This window comes from Scyliorhinus canicula, chromosome 3 (genome assembly GCF_902713615.1).
Source record: "Scyliorhinus canicula chromosome 3, sScyCan1.1, whole genome shotgun sequence".
Classification (NCBI taxonomy): domain Eukaryota; kingdom Metazoa; phylum Chordata; class Chondrichthyes; order Carcharhiniformes; family Scyliorhinidae; genus Scyliorhinus; species Scyliorhinus canicula.
Window position 1 is genome coordinate 232,570,014 of NC_052148.1, and position 18,167 is coordinate 232,588,180.

General features: G+C 49.4%; 1 non-coding gene across 1 annotated transcript; it reads left to right on the top strand.

The window, feature by feature from the left end:
• Window positions 1–223: 223 nt before the first annotated feature.
• Window positions 224–311, top strand: trnay-gua. Its single transcript is given in 2 exon segments — window positions 224–260; window positions 276–311. It is a non-coding gene; the product is annotated as a tRNA-Tyr (tRNA).
• Window positions 312–18,167: the final 17,856 nt, after the last annotated feature.

The window sequence follows — 18,167 nt, forward strand, 5'->3', positions numbered from 1 at the left end:
TTCAGAAATGAGGTCAGTATGCGGCAGTTTCTAACTAAATACAAAATGGTCAGAATTTTACCAGGCCAGGAGTGTACTGGAATTGAAAGGAGGCCGTTCAGAGATTGCAGAATTAGCTGGTTAATGGCCAGAGGACCACCATAATTAACTTAATGCAGACAGGTGTAAAGTTGGGAACATAAAAAAATAGAATGGGCATTATGAATGGCCATCCAAGGCCTCCCCTTTGATAGCTCAGCTGGTAGAGCGGAGGACTGTAGATGATTAAAACTGACATCCTTAGGTCGCTGGTTCAATTCTGGCTCGAAGGAAGCCCCTTCCATGAATGGCCATCCACTGTACTGGTGTTAAAATAATTGCACACAAATCATTCTTTTATCTATGGGCCATGCTGGGTTTTTTTTGATGCAAAGCATATCTTCACAAGATTTAACGGGCAATTGAAAAATTATGATTTGGATGCGAAATGCAATTTTCTTTCTTATAAAGATTAACAAAAATGATTTTTTTTCTTAGCTTGTCCAGTTTTGAAAAATACCCCGCACCCTTTTTCTCAGAAGTCCTGTAATCACTGCCTGTGGTTAGAGAGTGGTAAAATGAGAGAAACCGTAAGCTGGGACAGAATGACCAAAGAGAAAACAAACAGCAAACCGCAGAGAGAAAGCTTTGCTCTGGACATAAGAACAAAATGTAGGGGTATAATTTCTTAGAGAATACAGTTAGGAAATTTTCAACAGACAACGGACAAGGCAATCTATGAATAGGGTGTCCTCGTGCATGAGGCACAGTAAATGAGCATGCAGGTTCAGCAGATAATAAGGAAAGCAAATGGAATGTCAGCATTTATAGCAAAAGGAATTGAGTATAAAGGTAAGGAAGTGTTGCAACTATGCAAGGCATTGGTAAGACCTCACCTGGAGTATTATGAACAGTTTTGGTCCCCTTATTTGAGGAAAAATGTAGTGGCATTGGAGGCAGTTCAGAGGAGGTTCACGAGATTGATTCCAGAGATGAGGGGTTTGTTGTATGAGGAGAGATTGAACAGTTTATGCCTATACTTTCTAGAGTTTAGAAGAATTAGGGGAAATCTAATTATCGTACATGATGCAAAAAGGTTTGAATAAAGTAGACGTGGAGCTGATGCTTCCTCTTGTCATGATCTTAGAATAAGAGGTAGCAGTGGCAGCACGGTAGCATAGTGGTTAGCACACCTGCCTCACGGCGCTGAGGTCCCAGATTCAATCGCGGCTCTGGGTCACTGTCCGTGTGGAGTTTGCACATTCTCCCCGTGTTTGCATGGGTTTCACCCCCACAACCCAAAGATGTGCAGGGTAGGTGGATTGGCCATGTTAAATTGCCGCTTAATTGGAAAAAATGAATTGGGTACTCTAAATTTTAAAAAAAGAATAAGGTAGCAAATTTAAAACCAATTTGAGGAAAAGCTACTTCTTCCGAAGGGTTGTGAATCTATTGAATTTGCTACCCCAGAATGCAGTGGATGCAGGGACAGTGAGTAAATTTAAGGAAGAGTTAGACAGATTTTTAATTGGTAATGAATTGAAGGGTTATGGAGAACGGGCAGGATGGTGGAGTTGAGGCCAGGATGGGATCAGTCATGATCACATTGAGGGTGTTAGGCCCGGAAGGCTAAATTGCCTTCTCCTGCTGCTAGGTCATGTGTTCTGGAGATGAGATGCTCTGACTGATTTCGCAATCCAGCTCTTGGTTTGTAACATTGTAGGTAGCATCTATCAGCCATGATAGAATGGCGGAGCAGACTCATTTTGCCGAATGGTCTAATTCTGCTTCTATATCATAAACTTATGAAAATCAAATAGGTGCCCGAGTTCATTATTTGGTTCATGTTTTGTAATTTATTAGTGAGATGTGGCACTGGCAAGATAGCATTTATTCCTATCCCTAGTTGTCCTGTGAAATTGTTGGTGGACCTTCTTGAATCAGTGACGTCTATGTGACAAAGGTGATTCCACAATGTTTTTTTTTATATAATGGTCTGGTACAACTAGACAGCTTACCATTTCAGGATTAACCACACTGCTGTAGAACTGGAGTCACAAATAAAGCAAATTGGAAAAGGACAACAGGTTCACTTTCCTTAAAACATTGGTGAACCAGTTGGTTGTTTCCAACCATCTTATTTTTACTGACTCTGGAATTTCTGGTTTGGCTCAAATGGCAGTCTGGACTCAAACCGTATTCAAAATTGCTTTGATTTTCTGAAGTAAAGATATGGTGGAATCTTGTGGAGGTGTGGGGGTCTTGGCCACAGCCTGGGGAGCTGGTGAGACCCCTGCGTTGTCTCTTTTTGAGAAGGCCGACTGTATTGTGCTAATCAGGCATCTAACAGGCCAATGGCAGGCTGCCTGTCCGACGCCCACCCCAAGCTGTTATATTCCTTGTCTTGTTCTCCAAGGTAGCCAGAGATGTAATGTTGACAAAGAATATAAAACTAAGAAGTTTAAATCAAAACTAATTTATTTTACACTACTAAACTAGATTAGGTTCGCACACTTTACTGAGTAACAGATAACAAAATAATAGTACTAAATCTGTGATACAGTAATCAATAATCTCTCTAATATATAAACTATACTCTAACTCAGCCTCACGCTATCCTTCTACATTGAAATCTCCATCAGCTTCTCCCCAGCATGCCTTGCGACGCAGCCTTTTATATGATCACTCAGTGACGCTATCTCATGCTGATATAGATGTAATCTCTCGAGTTAATCCTTCACTATACATATCATTACAGAGGCCTAATGGATGGATCCAGGACAGAGGTGAGTGATGGTGGAGTAAGGTGGCCACAGAGGAGAAGGGTCAATGGCAAGGGGACGGGAGTGGCTTCCCAATGTTGGGCCCCGGGACCAGAGTACATTTAAATAAGGGCTCCCCATAGAATATGCCAGTATTTTGCTTATTATACTCCCCATATAGCAAGATCCCCACATGTTGCTGGGTTAATACCAGAGGTGGGGGGGGGGGGGGGGGGGGCTATGAGGCCCTTTAGCTTTTAATTACTCACCTAAGGGCCTCAATTGACAGCAAAGGGGAAAGGACATCCATGAGCCTTCTCACCATGGAGTTAAACAGGGAAGATGATCGGTCTCCACCTGCCAACCTTCCCCAATTAAATGCTCCTTAGCACCAAACCTGTCACGGCAGAGGGCAAGATTCCACCCCCGGTTCAAATTTCCACTCAATTTCAGTTGCATAATCACAAACATAAAATTTAAGAATCAGAATCATAGAAAGGTTACCGCACAGAAGGAGGCCATTTGGCCCATTTTGCCCATGCCAGCCCAAGGACACCCACGTGCACTTTCTAAACCCACCTTCCTGCATTCGGACTATAGCCCTGGAGCTTAGAGCACTTAAGGTGCAGATCCAGGTACTTTTTAAAAAGAATTTAGAGTCTCTGCCTCCACCACCAACTCGGGCAGCGAATTCCAGACTCCCACTACCCTCTGCGTAAAAACGTTTCGGCAGGGAGCTCCTTAGTTTACAAAATGGGGCTACGTACGGCCTTGACCATGTGATCCCCACTGAGGCCCCATATACAACGCGAGTCGCGTTAAATAGCCATGTGTTTTTTGGCACGGTGAGCACTGGGAAACACGCGGCTAAACACGCTCGCTTTGGGACTTACTTCATCTTCAGTTGAATCAAGCCCATAGTCCCAGCTGATACCCAGGTGATGAGTGGAGATCCCATATCCAACTAATTAACATTCCTCAGAGCTATGATCGGGGTGGATGCGTTCCCCATCAGTTGGTGGGGCAGGAAATCCTGCCATCCAAAAAATCCAGCCCAATGATTTAAAGCGGGCCTTAATTTACCCAAGCTAATATAAAAGCAAATTATTGCGGATGCTGGAATCTGAACCAAAAACAGAAAACACTGGACAATCTCAGCAGGTCTGACAGCATCTGTGGCGAGAGAAGTGTGCTAATGTTTCGAGTTTGGAGGACTCTTGATCAAACATAGAACATAGAACAGTACAGCACAGAACAGGCCCTTCGGCCCTCAATGTTGTGCCGAGCCATGATCACCCTACTCAAACCCACGTATCCACCCTATACCCGTAACCCAACAACCCCCCCTTAACCTTACTATTATTAGGACACTACGGGCAATTTAGCATGGCCAATCCACCTAACCCGCACATCTTTGGACTGTGGGAGGAAACCGGAGCACCCGGAGGAAACCCACGCACACAGGGGGAGGACGTGCAGACTCCACACAGACAGTGACCCAGCCGGGAATCGAACCTGGGACCCTGGAGCTGTGAAGCATTTATGCTAACCACCATGCTACCCTGCTGCCCCAAAGTTTTCATTTACCAAGCATTTTCTCCTTTTGACAGATTGAAGAAGGACAAATGCAGAAGAAACAAATACAACAGGGCAGACAAACGTCCCTGGATTCGTGTACAGTCCACATAGATATAGCAGTGAGTCATCTCACGTAAAATCAATGCACTTAAACTATTGAACCCCAAAATGGTATCTACACTGTACACAAGTTTATAACAATTTCCCTTTCATTCTAACTCTCCAGAGATTGAGAGCACAGAAATTGAAACACTTTGTTTGAAATGACGGAGTGTACAGACTGCAGTTGTTTATTACTTTGTGTATGTTAATAAGTAACAGTGAATAAAAGAGGAAGACATATCTGATTATGAAGTCGTATAATGAGACACAAAAGCTTTGCTTTTACTCCAGGCAATGTAACTTATTCCTGTTGTAATGGCTGAGCGAATTAAAGTTTCATTCTAAACCCATCTATCTTCTTGCCACTGCAGTAGCAGCTTTTAAGGCTCTGTTCTGTCCGTCTAATCTGTAAGTAAAGAAAACATGAAAGAGAAAGGCTTATTGGTAGCACAGTGTCAGCTAACACCTTGGGCCATGCAATAATTTCCAGCTTTGTTTACTTGTCAACTACTGAGGAATGCTACTGTTTCCTCACAGACCCAGATGGTTGTCTCTGTTGTAAAAAGGGTGACATCATGTCTAGGTTTTTACTTAAAACTTCAAAAGAACCGTGCTTCTCCTCTTGGACGAGACCCAGATTATATTTTACGTAAACTTAAATTACACACATTTCTGAGAGGATATACAACATGAAACAAAATTATAGGAAGGATATGACCACCCTTGAGATAGAGGGAACAATGGCAATCAAATGAATAACAAAGATAATTCCAGGTATCAGGAAATGTGGGTTATCAGGAAAGGTTAATGAACTTGGACTTGTTTTCACGGGAAAAGAAGGGATTTCAAAGTGTGTAATAAAATTTATCAAGATTATGAAGTTCATTCACAAAGTGCATCCGAGCAACTCATTCACTACGGCAACATTTTCAAATAGCGGATGATGTTACAAAGTTGGGAATAAGACTGAGAAGCCGGGAAGGATATAATTTACACAGCGGCTAAAACAAATGAATAGACAAGGTCACATTATAAATTAGCATAAATCTAGCAGCAATGCCTTGCATTTATATCACATTGTCACCCCGACCCCACAGCCCACCTCCTGGCCACCCCCCGCTACTGCCCCCCATCCCAGCCCTGGTGGAAGCACCCCCCCCCAATCAGCTGCACAACTGCCAGCAAACTATGGCAATATTGGACACTTTCCGCACCCCGTCTTTCTCCTTCAGCAGCCACGACGCCGGTTTCATGATTTTTAAAAGCACAAGTGAACCGTGCCATCGGGAATTCGGCCCATCAGAGGAGGTCCTGGAGAATAACGGGTCGGGCCCGCTAATGACATGCAAACGTGGCAGGATTGTCCAATTCTGGGGCTATGTCCCCACGCCGGCATGGGAACGGTGGGGACCAATTGCAGAGGGGACCAAGTGGCCACCAATTCCCTGTTTTGCTGGGGGCTAGCGGGAAGGCAGCCTAGAGCACCCGGCTCTAGCTGCCGATACGCCCTGGAGAATTCTGGGTCCTTGGCCGTCACTGCGCATGGCGGAAGCCTTCAGTGGCCATGGCATGCTTCATTGCAGAGGCTGCTCGCAGACCCAGCCCGCAAAATAGTTACCCCCCCTTCGACCGGCCTGCGTGCCCCAGACCAACCCCCACAGTGCCCCAGCCCTGAATAATGCCCCCCTGCCCGCTGATCTGCCCTCCCCGACTCTGGCGGCACTGGACTGAATACGCAGCCACCACGCCGAGTTCCCGACGGGTGAGAGCATGAGACCCACTCCGTCGGGAACTCGGCCGGTCAGGGGCGGAGCATCGGGGGGGGGGGGGGGGCGCCGCCCCTGATTCGATCGGAAACATGGATTCTCCGGTCGTTCGCCGAACGCAATTTGGGCATTGCCGACTAAAGAATCCAAAAGCGTGCGGCACAGATAGGGAGTCCGGGCACATGGGACTGGGGCCCTGAGAAATCTACGCGGTGGACCTGACCTACATTAATATTCTGGGCGTCCAGCTTGAACCCACTCAGGTTTAATACCTGGTGCCATTGGTGACAGTCCGAATGTGGTTTTAGAAATCTTCAGTTGGTTATTGGCCCCTGGTAGTGAAATGAGGTTGGTGGTGTTGTGGCAGAGATAGGCTGCTGTTTAAGGAAGGCTAGAGTTTCCCATTGGGTAAAAGAGGCCCAAGGCTTCCCTGTACAGCCTGGAGGAGTACTCCCACTCTCCCTGGTCCGTAAAGAAACTTAAATTAAAGTTTTCCTACACCTGCTGGCCTACAACTTAGGCTCAGGCCCCATGCATAAAGAATACGGTTAGATCTGATCTGTATGTTTAATGAAGGACCTTGCTCCATCACGTGGGTGGCACTCACCTGCTCAAAAGAAAAGTTAAGATAACGGAGCAGCAAGAAGAGCAGGGTCGAAAGCCTAATTTTCTCCCATCCCCCCAAGCTGGGCACCAGGCAAAGACAGGTAAAATCATGCCAGTGTCTTTCTTTCCATCTTGTCCCAGGTAAACTCACATAGGCATGGTTAATGGATGTAGGAGCATGGGTTGGAGGGCACTGCTAGGTGGATATGGCTCTTTGTTCATATTCCGAACAAAAAACTACATTCTAACAAATCAGTTGCTACAATTTCTCTCCGAACACCTTCATGCAGGATTTAGTATATTTTAACGTTTTACAAAGTCTTGTGTGAAACCTGGTTTGATTCGTTCTACAATTCAAATTTTGCATTTGTGATTATCATCGTCCAATTGTTCATCTAAGGATTATCTGTAGACAACACAGTAGCACTGTGCTGTTTCTCTTCTTCCCCCTCTGCACCCCTCCCAACCCCCATTTGCCTGAAGGATGGGTCAATAAAGATTGTTGATCTGCAAACAACAGGGCATTCCAGAACATTGTCGGTAGTGAGGGAGAGAACTTCAGGTACACTGATAGGAGGGGGAAAAGTAGACAAAGGTATTCGATTGGGAGGGTAAGGAGAAAGCAACAGCAACGTGATTGGGGATGGGAGTGGCGAGGGAGAGAATGCCAGGGCCGTCATCTGGGTTATGGAAGACCAATGGCCTTGTTTTGAGGGAGAACCATTGCTGTTCCTGGCCAACCAGGAGTGCTAAATTGAGCAGATCTGTAGCTTGACCAGTTGAGGTCTTCTGCCTCAGCTTTGCTGCCAGGATTCCTGCAGGTTGGGACTCTCTCTCGCACACTGTTAAAGTCAAGTTGCAGCCAATGAGTGGTGCTCATCTTCTGAATGTCAATGAGACCCCCACCTTCCTTTTGGTTGATCCATATCGATAATCTTGGGCATGATCTATCAGCCACGCCCCCGTTCACCCGAACAGGGGCGCAGTGCAGCCAGTAGATGCCTGGAGATCCCTCTTCCGAGATCTACCCAGCTGATCTGAATCCGTCCAGTGTTTGTCAAATCTGTATATTAGAGTGAGACAGCTATTCTTTAATATGGGCTCATCTGATCTACCGAGGCCCTGGGATCTAACCCCTTTGCTTCGGAGACCTCAGGTGAGTGCCGTTCAGTGCTGGTCCCCACAAACGGAATGGCACTTGGGGGGTCTCCCAGGGGATCAGATGCCCCCAGGTGGTTGCCTTCTGAGCAGGGTGGCACCCTGGCACTGCTCGTGCCACTTTGGCACTGTCAGCCTGGCACCCTAGCAGTGCTACTTGGGTGCAAGCCTGGCTCTGCCAAGGTGCCCAGTGTCATTGCCAAGCTGGCAGGACCACTGCCAGGGTGCTAGGATGGTCAAGCCAAGGTGCCAGTCTGACATTTTCATGCACCGGGTATTGGGTCCAGGACTGCCTGCCCATGTGGGGTGGGTTCGGGGTGGGGGGGGGGGCCCAAGCACCCCCTTATTGGTGAGTTGGGGCTTTGCGAGGGTCCGGGCATCGCGTCGGGGGGGTGGGGGAGGGGGGTCGAGTGATTGGAATGTCATTTAAAAATGGTGTTCCGATCTCTTCCTGCACTGAGAAGTTCCTGTGAGCAGAACTCCCCAGTGCAGGAAACGGGACTAACTGCAACCTCGGCAGGGCGTTCCCCACTGAGTTCCTGGATTGCAACAAAGTCCTGTTAGATAGCGTGGTGGTTCCCGGCACTGAGAGCACCGGGAAACACCTGACTAAACGCGCTCGACACAGGGTCCTGTTGCAAACCGGTTAGATCGGGCCCCTTATTTGTCTTTGCTAAATTTTAGTCAGCAACTAGGGGAGTTTGTAGACAACTTGATCCTGCTATTTTAACACCCTGGACCGACTGACTCCTGTCAATTGAGTAGCGGTGGGGGAGGGGGGGGGGGGGGGGGGGGGGGGGTTAAAACTGAAGCTCAAGTTTGTCTTGGGAGGACTACAAAGTTGGAACAGCAGTTTCTCATCTCCCCTGACATAGGGTGGAATTTTCCCATCCCACCCGTGACAGGTTTGGTACCGGAAGGAGCAGAGAATCCAGCGGGAAACAAAGAGGGGAATTTTGCACACACACCCAGCGGCATGCTTCTCAGCAATGGGAGGAGGCCCACCATTAGCCGGCACTGGGATCTTCTGGTCCCACTGTTATCAATGGGATTTCCCATTGTATCCATCCCCCGCTGCCTAGAAACCTGCGGCGGGGGGTCGTCGGTGGGATCGGAAGATCCTGCTGCCGAGACCGGATGGAAAATCCCCCCCCCCCGATCATGCAGAGGTAAAACCCTATTGCTAAAGAGTGGCATATACAAGACAGTTCTCAGTTGGCAAGAGACTTCAGGGTGAGTGCAGCAAAGCTCTCTGCCTTAGTGCTGCACTGCTCCTGATGCACTGTGTACACCACTCTGCTAGGACAGACTGGTTCCTGCCCTCCCATCTCCATGCCGAGCTGGTTTACATGGACAGCACTCTGCTGCTGGACCCACGGACCCTCCTGTGGCATCCTCTCAATTCAGTACTGCACCTGGTGCTGGGGAGTACAGGGGCCTCCTTCCCCCTGGTGCCACACACCAGTGTCTACCTGGACAGCACTGAACTGAACAACTCCTGCAGAGCTGGTGGGGGGAGGGGCAGGTAGACCCAGAAAATTTGCATAGTATTGCTGTAGATTTAAGTGAAACCAGGGAACCATAACAGTTTATCAGCTTATAGCACAGGGGGAGGTTCTTTTGGGCTGCCCGATGTTTGATCGAGAAAGTTAAAACAAATTTTACTGTCATAGTTTCTCTTCATAGCCCTTAATCTGCATCAAACATTAACCCAACTTTTCCTTACGATTAGGATCTCAATCACTCCCTGGGGTAAAAACATCCTATCCAACTTCAACTCTCTGACAAGGGGCAGGGTGGCACAGTGGCGCAGTGGTTAACACTGCTGCCTCACGGTGCTGAGGACCCGGGTTTGATCCTAGCCCCCGGTCTCTGTCCGTGTGGAGTTTGCACATTCTCCGCGTATCTGCGTGGGTCTCACCCCCACAACCCAAAGATGTAATATATACATCACAGGGTATGTGGATTGGCCATGCTAAATTGCCCCTTGAATTTTAAACTCTCTGACAAGGGAGGGTGATTGAGTGACTCTGTTGCACTCCGTGCAGATCTGGGTGCAATGGGTAAATCAACGTGAGAGCCCCAAATCGAACTCCACGCTAGGCGCTGTGCTCATTCCGAGTTATCCAACTTGCTCCACCCAATGCAATCTGAATCTCGCTCTTGCTCATTTTAATACCCGGACGGCGGATTCACCCGGTGCCCAGGGGTCAATGGCTGTGCATGCGGGACCTCGCCAGGGCAGCGTTTAGTACTGGCCCACACAAACGTGGACCAGGCATAATGAAAGAGGCAGGGCCATACCCTGGCACGCACCCTGGCACCCCAACAATGCCACCTGGATGCCAGGGGTGCTGCCAGGGTGCCAGACTGGCAGCTCCAGGGTGCCCCGGTGTCAGGTTGGCACTGTCAGGGTTGGGGTCGGGGGGGGGGGGGGGCCTTGCCCATAGGAGGAGGCATGACGGGGGATTCCCAGCAGCCCCAAGAAGGTTGGGGGGGGACAGAAAGCAGGGGGGGAGTGGTCTGAAAGGGCTGGGGGAAGATCGGGGCTGCCAGACAAAATGGCTCCACGATCTGCGAGCACAGGTGCTGCACTGTCTCCCTTGTGAGGGCCAGTCTCTGGCAGCACATGTTGTGCAACTACCCTCTCAACCTTCAGTCTGCCTTTCACCCTCCTTTTCGGACTGAAATGCTGTCAGACCTTGCAGACCTTGAGCCTACCCTGCCCCCCCCCCCCACTACTCTAGCCTCCTGGCACGGGGCTCTCCCTGGGTGAGGCCTTTCTTAGCTGCTGTAGTCTGTGCTCCTCCAGTGTAGTTATCAGTAGAATCGTCAGCTCCACTGGCTCCTGTGATGATATGCATAAGCAGTTATGTAAATATTAACAGATACGACCTCCAACCAGCAGGTGGCAGTAAAGAACAACCACATGACACTGCAACTGCTGGGCGTCAGGAGCTAGTCGTTGTAGTGGATAGTCGCATTTGTAGTAGCTCTTGGATAATTTTATAATAGCAATTTAATAGCATTGCCTCTGTCTGAACTGCTCTCCAGCTGTGGTTAGCACAATTGCTTCACAGCTCCAGGGTCCCAGGATCGATTCCCAGCTTGGGTCACTGTCTGTGCGGAGGTCTGCGTGTTCTCCCCATGTTGGTGTGGGTTTCCTCCGGATGCTCCGGTTTCCTCCCACAGTCCAAAGATGTGCGGCTTAGGTGGATTTGTCATGCTAAATTGCCTTTAGTGTCCAAAAAGGTTAAGTGGGGTTACTGGGTTGTGGGGATAGGGTGGAGGCATGGGCTTGAGTAGGGTGCTCTTTCTAAGAGCTGGTGCAGACTTGATGGGCCGAATGGCCTCCTTCTGCACAGTAAATTCTATGATTCTATGATGATAGCTTCCAGGCAGGGTCTCTTTTTGAGGGGTCACTGGGGGGTCCCTTTCTTTCAGGCTGTCCGTGTGGGGTATGCCTATTTAGGATATCTCTGTGGGTTCCCCTATTTAGGGTGTCTCTGGGGGTGAGCTGTGAGGTGACTGGTGGGGGTGGGGTGGGCAGGTCTGGCATTGTGGGGTAGAGGGTGGCCCTCGGATGGACTTTGGGGGCACCTCCCTTAAAGGGTTACCCACTTGGACCATTGCGAGGTCCACCACATCGGGCCATGCTGGGAAATACCAATAGTAAATCCCTCCCACGTGATCCCTGGCCCAGAGGGCCAGAGAATGTGCAGGCCTGGAGAATATGGACCCGGCTCCCTCATTTGCATCCTCCCACCGGTACCGGCATGGATGTGAACCTCATTCCCACTGGCAGCGGGGGTGGGGGACGCTGGAGCTTTGCAAGCGGATCGGCACCCGGCGCCGATCCTGTTTTTACTCCGAACACCCGCTATTGGCGGCAGACTGTAAAGAATCCAGGCCTAGACGTTTCTTTTGAAACTATTTTGAAATAAGAAATGAACGGCCACTCAGGGTGTGTGGAATTTTTAAAAAGTGCATGTCTAGTACTATTTCCATTACTTTATAACCTTCCATAGCAGTAACTGAGGTAAACAGTTGAAAACGAAACTTAGAGGACCTCTCAAATATGTTACTCCATCAGAAAATGCTCTATGTTCATGTATTGATACTGAGAAAGATACTCTGGTGATTTAGTTCATGTGTGGGAAAAGATGGGGAAAAAGATTTTTTATGTAAATGATCCAGACGTTTGGGTCTTGATGACACAGAATTTAGGCTGAGTTTGAAGGTGACGGATATTATTATTGGGAAATGTATCATTTTGACTAATGCTAAACATGTTGATTTAAAATTCATCTTCTCAATGCACAAAATTGAATAGTTTACCAGCAACAACCAACTCAAGCAAACATGATATGATGCTCATTATGTTGTTGTACGTTGAAAATCGCATTGTGCATTTATCAACTTGATGCTGTCTTTTCCACATGTACCAGCAGAGGGAGTCTGCGAGGAAGAGATAATAAGGGATCCATGTTTAACAGCTTGTATAGTTCGAGGCTGAATATATAAAAGTTTCTGTTGCAAGTACTTCACATCTGTGATTATTAACCAAATGGTCCTAATTTTCTGGAAGAGAAGTTTTCAATGGTTGAGGAAGTGAAGTGAACTTCTGAAGGAAGACTTAGGGGCTGAAATATATTTGGGCTGAAGAATCAGCTGATAAACATTTGTGGATTTCTTTTGTACACTTCTCATAAAATCTCAGACACTCGTAAGCCCCAATGAAAAATGGTTATGTAACTAACAACAAAAAAATTAGCCAATCACAACTGTGAATTGCAGTTGGAAACAGCCCCACAACAATAGTTTTATGTGAATAGGATCTGCAAGTGCAAAATAAATTCCTTCCCCTCGCCGACATGCAAAGGAAATGCAAAATGTCACAGACAGTTCAAGGCACCTGACAGGACGTCTGGAAAAAAGTGCATGGCCTAAAGAGAAGGACAACCATCAGAATTACACAGCATTGCATGGAAAATATTATCGCCCATTCAGCACAATCAGCCTGTGTTAGTATGTATCCTCCACATGAACTGTAGTCCTATTCCCATGCTCCCACTCTGCTCCCATATCCCCTTTGCTCCCTTTCACCTCTTTCTTCAACGTCCATTAAATGTTGACACGATTGCTGCTTCAATTGCTAATTCTGGTAAGGGTAGTCCATAGTCTCACAACTCTTGTGTAAAAAATGTTCTCATGTTTACTCTCCAAAATGTAATCCTGACTTATTCTACCTTTTTCCTGCACTGTCTCACAGCTTCCTAGTTTTAAAATAACCTCTTATCAAATCAGCCCTTTAATCTCCTTTTTGTTAACCAATAAGCTCCAATAGTGTAGGGATATTACAGTACATACCCTACATTGGAAATATATGTACAGCAAGATAAGTCATTAAAGCAATCATAACTGCTATCCTGATACATAGACAGTTTATCAATGATATAAGAAATTAACGATCAGGAGCAAAAATAATAGTACTGTGAAAATGAAATTACGGCAAAATTTGGTTCCAACTCCATCTATAAGTTTGCTGACAACACGACCGTAGCGGGTGGGATCTCGAACAACGACGAGTCAGAATACAGGAGGGAGATAGAGAACCTAGTGGAGTGGTGTAACGACAGAATCGCTCCCTCAATGCCAGCAAAACACAGCGATCCCAGCCACAGCGCAGGAGCGTCCGATCAGTACAGCAGCCCGTGACAGACTACCCGATCCCGACGCTGAGGGCCTCAAATCCCCATTCCGGGTGGGCATCATCACTAAGCATGCGCTGCCTTTCTCAACGATGGTGAAACAACTCCCAATCCTGAGCATTGATCCGGACGATGAGTGGTGTGCCACCCTTACGGTTAACAAGGCTCGCATATGCTTCAAGCTGAACACCGGCGCTTCAGCAAACCTCATTTCAAATTCGGACCTCGACACCATCCGTGTCAGACCAAGCATTCTTCCACCGGCCTGCCAGCTCCTCGACTACAATGGCAATGCCATTGCTGCCAGTGGCTCATGCCAGCTTGTGGTGTCCAATAGGTCATTAAAAGCAATGCTGCAATTTGAAATCGTAGGAACCAACAGAGCTTCCCTGCTCGGTGCTCGGGCCTGCAAACTCCTGAACCTAGTGCAGCAGGTACACACCATTGCGACCGCACAGGCAACAGCCTCGCCAGATGATAACTTCCAGGCTCAACTCGATGACATCATAGCGCTCGAAGGTATGGGCACACTCCCATACTGATACAAAACCCTATTAAAGCCAAATGCCACCCCTGTGGTTCACGCCCCTCAAGGACTGCATCAAGCAGCAGCTGCAAGACCTCCAGGACCAGGGCGTCATTTCAAAGGTCACAGAACCCACGGACTGGGTTAGCTCCATGGTTTGCGTCAAAAAGCCGTCAGGGGAACTTCAAATCTGTATCAACCCCAAAGGTTTGAACCGCAACATCATGATGGAACACTACTGGAACTTAAACGAGAAGAGTTAACCAGTGAGATGGCTCATGCCAAATTTTTCACGAAGCTGGACGCCTCCAAGGGGTTTTGGCAAATACAGCTGGATGCGTTCAGTCGCAAGCTTTGCACATTCAATACCCCGTTCGGTCGCTACTGCTACAACCGAATCCCCTTTGGCATCATCTCCGCCTCAGAGGTGTTCCACCGCATCATGGAACAAATGATGGAGGATATCGAGGGGGTGCGAATGTACATCGACGATATCATTATCTGGTCCACAACTCCTCAAGAACACATCGATCGCCTCAAGCGGGTGTTCCACAGGATCTGCGAGCATGGCCTCCGACTCAACAGAGCCAAATGCTCATTCGGTCAATCAGATGAGAGGGTCGTGCAAATTTGTGAGGAGACGGCCAGGGATCCTCTGCTCCAGCGGGTGATGCAGCACCTCACGAATGGCTGGCAAAAGGGGCAATGTCCCCAGTTTTACAATGCCAAGGACGATCTAACGGTGGTAGATGGCATCCTTATGAAGCTTGACAGAATTGTGATCCCACAGAGCATGCAAGATTTGGTTCTCGGCCAAATCCACGAGGATCACCTGGGGGTAGAAAAATGTTGCCGTCGAGCCTGAGAGGCAGTATACTGGCCAGGCATCAGCCAAGATATCGCCAACACGGTCCTCAATTGCTCGACGTGTCAAAAATTCCAGCTGGCCCAGTCGAAAGAGACTCTACAGCAACATGAGATGGTCACCTCCCCATGGTCCAAAGTCGGTGTTGACCTGTTCCATGCCAATGGGCGTGACTATGTCCTCCTAATAGACTACTTTTCCAACTACCCCGAAGTGGTCAGACTGTCTGACCTCACGTCGGCGGCGGTGATCAAGGCATGCAAGGAAACTTTTGCCCGACATAGGATACCAATCACAGTGATGAGTGACAACGGCCCCTGGTTTTTCAGCCAGGAGTGGTCAGACTTTGCCCAGCTGTACAACTTTTGGCATGTCACATCCAGCCTCCACTACCCCCAATCGAATGGGAAGGCTGAAAAAGGGGCCCATATCGTTAAAAGACTATTGCGCAAAGCTGCTGACTTGGATTCCGATTTCAACCTGGCGCTGTTGGCTGAGAGCACGACCCCTCTGCCCGCTGGCCTGTCCCCAGCACAGCTCCTCATCAACTGCACACTGCAAACGACGGCTCTGGCTATCCACATTCCGGACCTTGACAACTTCCCAGTCATACAGAGGATGCAGCAGTCTCGGGCCCAGTACAAATCAGCATACGACGTCCATGCCACGGATCTCCCCGAGCTGGTCCCTGCTGACCGAGTTCGTGTTCAGCTGCCTGACGGCGGCTGGTCCACCACGGCTGTGGTGGTCAAGCAAGTGTCCCCGAGATCGTTCCTCGTTCGCATGTCTGATGGGTCCTTTCTCCAGCGCAACAGGCGGGCACAGCGCAGACTTCCACGCCCGCCACCCGATCGTGATGTCCCGCCTCGCACACTGCTTCCTCAGGACGCACCCTGCCACGAGGCCACCGATCTGCCAGTTATTCTACCGACCTCCACGGCCACCGCTTTGGAGGCAGTTCCCCCCGTCCAAGTGTAGGCGGCCCCTGACCCACCCTTGAGGCGGTCAACCAGAATTCGTCGCCCGCCACAGAGACTGAATTTATAGACTGAATGTTGTATAACCTTGTTATCTCATCGTTTACACATCTGTACATATCGTTTTTTTCTCATCTGTTATCTGCCCTCTATCTGTACTTGACACATTCCCATGTATATAAGTTAGGATATTCTGTATATAGTCAAGTTCCTGTACACATATTCATTATTTATTGACCTGAACACATACTTTTTTTTAAAAAGGGGGGGTAGATGTCATAATATACATCCAGGTATATGATGGAGTGCAAACAGGCAGTGATTGACACACAGGATGACCAGTGAGCTCACAGAACACAGCAGCCAATCACCAGACAGGACACTACCACTATAAAGCCAGAGGGCACTAGTTTTCCCACTCTCTCGGGGTCTAGCCTCTGAGACAGTCAGAGCTCGTGAGCAGCAGCTAGTACAAACACCCTGGGCAGAATTCTCTGACCCCCCAGAGGGGGTTTAAACCACCTCTGGTACTGCGGAGTTGGCGGCATGGGCGGGCTCCGGGGTCCTGGGGGGTGGCACGGGGCGATCTGACCCCAGGGGGTGCCACCACGGTGGCCTGGCCCGCGATCGGGGCCCACCGATCGGCCGGCGGGCCTGTGCCGTGGGGGCACTCTTTTTCCTCCGCACCCGCCATGGCCTTCACCATGGCGGGGGCGGAAGAGATCCCCTCCCCTGCGCATGCGTCGGTATGATATCAGCAGCCGCTGACGCTCTGGCGCATGCACGGACTTCCGCCGGCTGGCGAATGCCTTGTGGCCCCGGCTGACGGGGCGCCAGAGGCCATTCGCGCCGGCCGGTGGAGCGGGAACCACTCCTGCGTGGGCCTCGCCCAGTTCTGCACCTTTGGGGAGGCCCAACGCTGGAGTGGTTCACACCACTCTGTCCCGTCGGGACACCCCGCCCCGCTGGTAGGGGAGAATCCCGGCCCATGTGGTAGTCAGTTAGTCTGGTCAGGTTAGCCTCAGGTCTCCAGTCAAGTCAGCATAGTGTCAACCCACAATTAAGCATGTATTATAGCTAGTTGTTCAATAAAATCGTGTTGCATCTCTTCAAGTGTTGGAAGCCTGTCTCTCTCTACACTGCATCAAACGCAGTCCACATAGACCCAGCTTACCCAACACATCACTAAACGATCTGTTTGAGCTGCATGCAGAAAAATACTTTTCACTGTACCTCGGTACACGTGACAATAAACAAATCCAAAAACAAAAAATCTGAGGCCTCCCTTCCACAATCTCACTGCACCATTCCTCCCACCCTTCCTAACCGGGCGCAGCTCCACAGCAGAGGAGGGTTCCATGGACCTACCTGCTCATTGGCGCACCCTGGGATGTTTGAGCCTCTTCCTGTCCAGAACCATGGAGCAGTTGACTGGCTACACTTGAATAATGTCTGAGAGTTAAAACACCCTGAGATTTCATTTCATTTCATTTTTCATTTCGTTTCATTTCATTTTAGATTCTGTTTTCTCCATTTTGAACAGACTGTAAAATTCGCCCACCAGAAAATGACACACAGCTACCACAGGGGCCATGGGGGCGATTCTCCAAAATGGAGACTAAGTGTTTGCGCCGTCGTGAACGCCGTCGCATTTCACGATGATGCGAAACGGGCAGGGGACGACCGGTTCTGTCCCCCACAGGGGGCCAGCACGGCGCTGGAGTGGTTCATGCCACTCCAGTCTTCCTTCCCGGTGCCAAATAGGCGCCACGCCAACCCACAAATGCACAGTTGGGCCGCGCCAACCTGCGCATGTGCGGGGGACTTCTTCAGCGCGCCGGCCCCGACTCAACATGGCGTCGGTGTTCAGGCGTTGGCCGCCCAACAAAGTAGGCGGGGGGGGGGGGGGGGGGGGGGGGGGTGGGGGGGGGGGGGGGGGGGGGAAGAGGCCGGTCTGCCGATCAGTGGGCCCCGATCGCGGGCCAGACCCCATCGGATTCCAACCCCTGGTGAAGGAGCGCTTTTCCCCGCCCCACAGGCCGCCCTCCGACCCTTCGCGCAGAGCTCCCGCCGGCAGTGACCAGGGGTGAATGGCGCC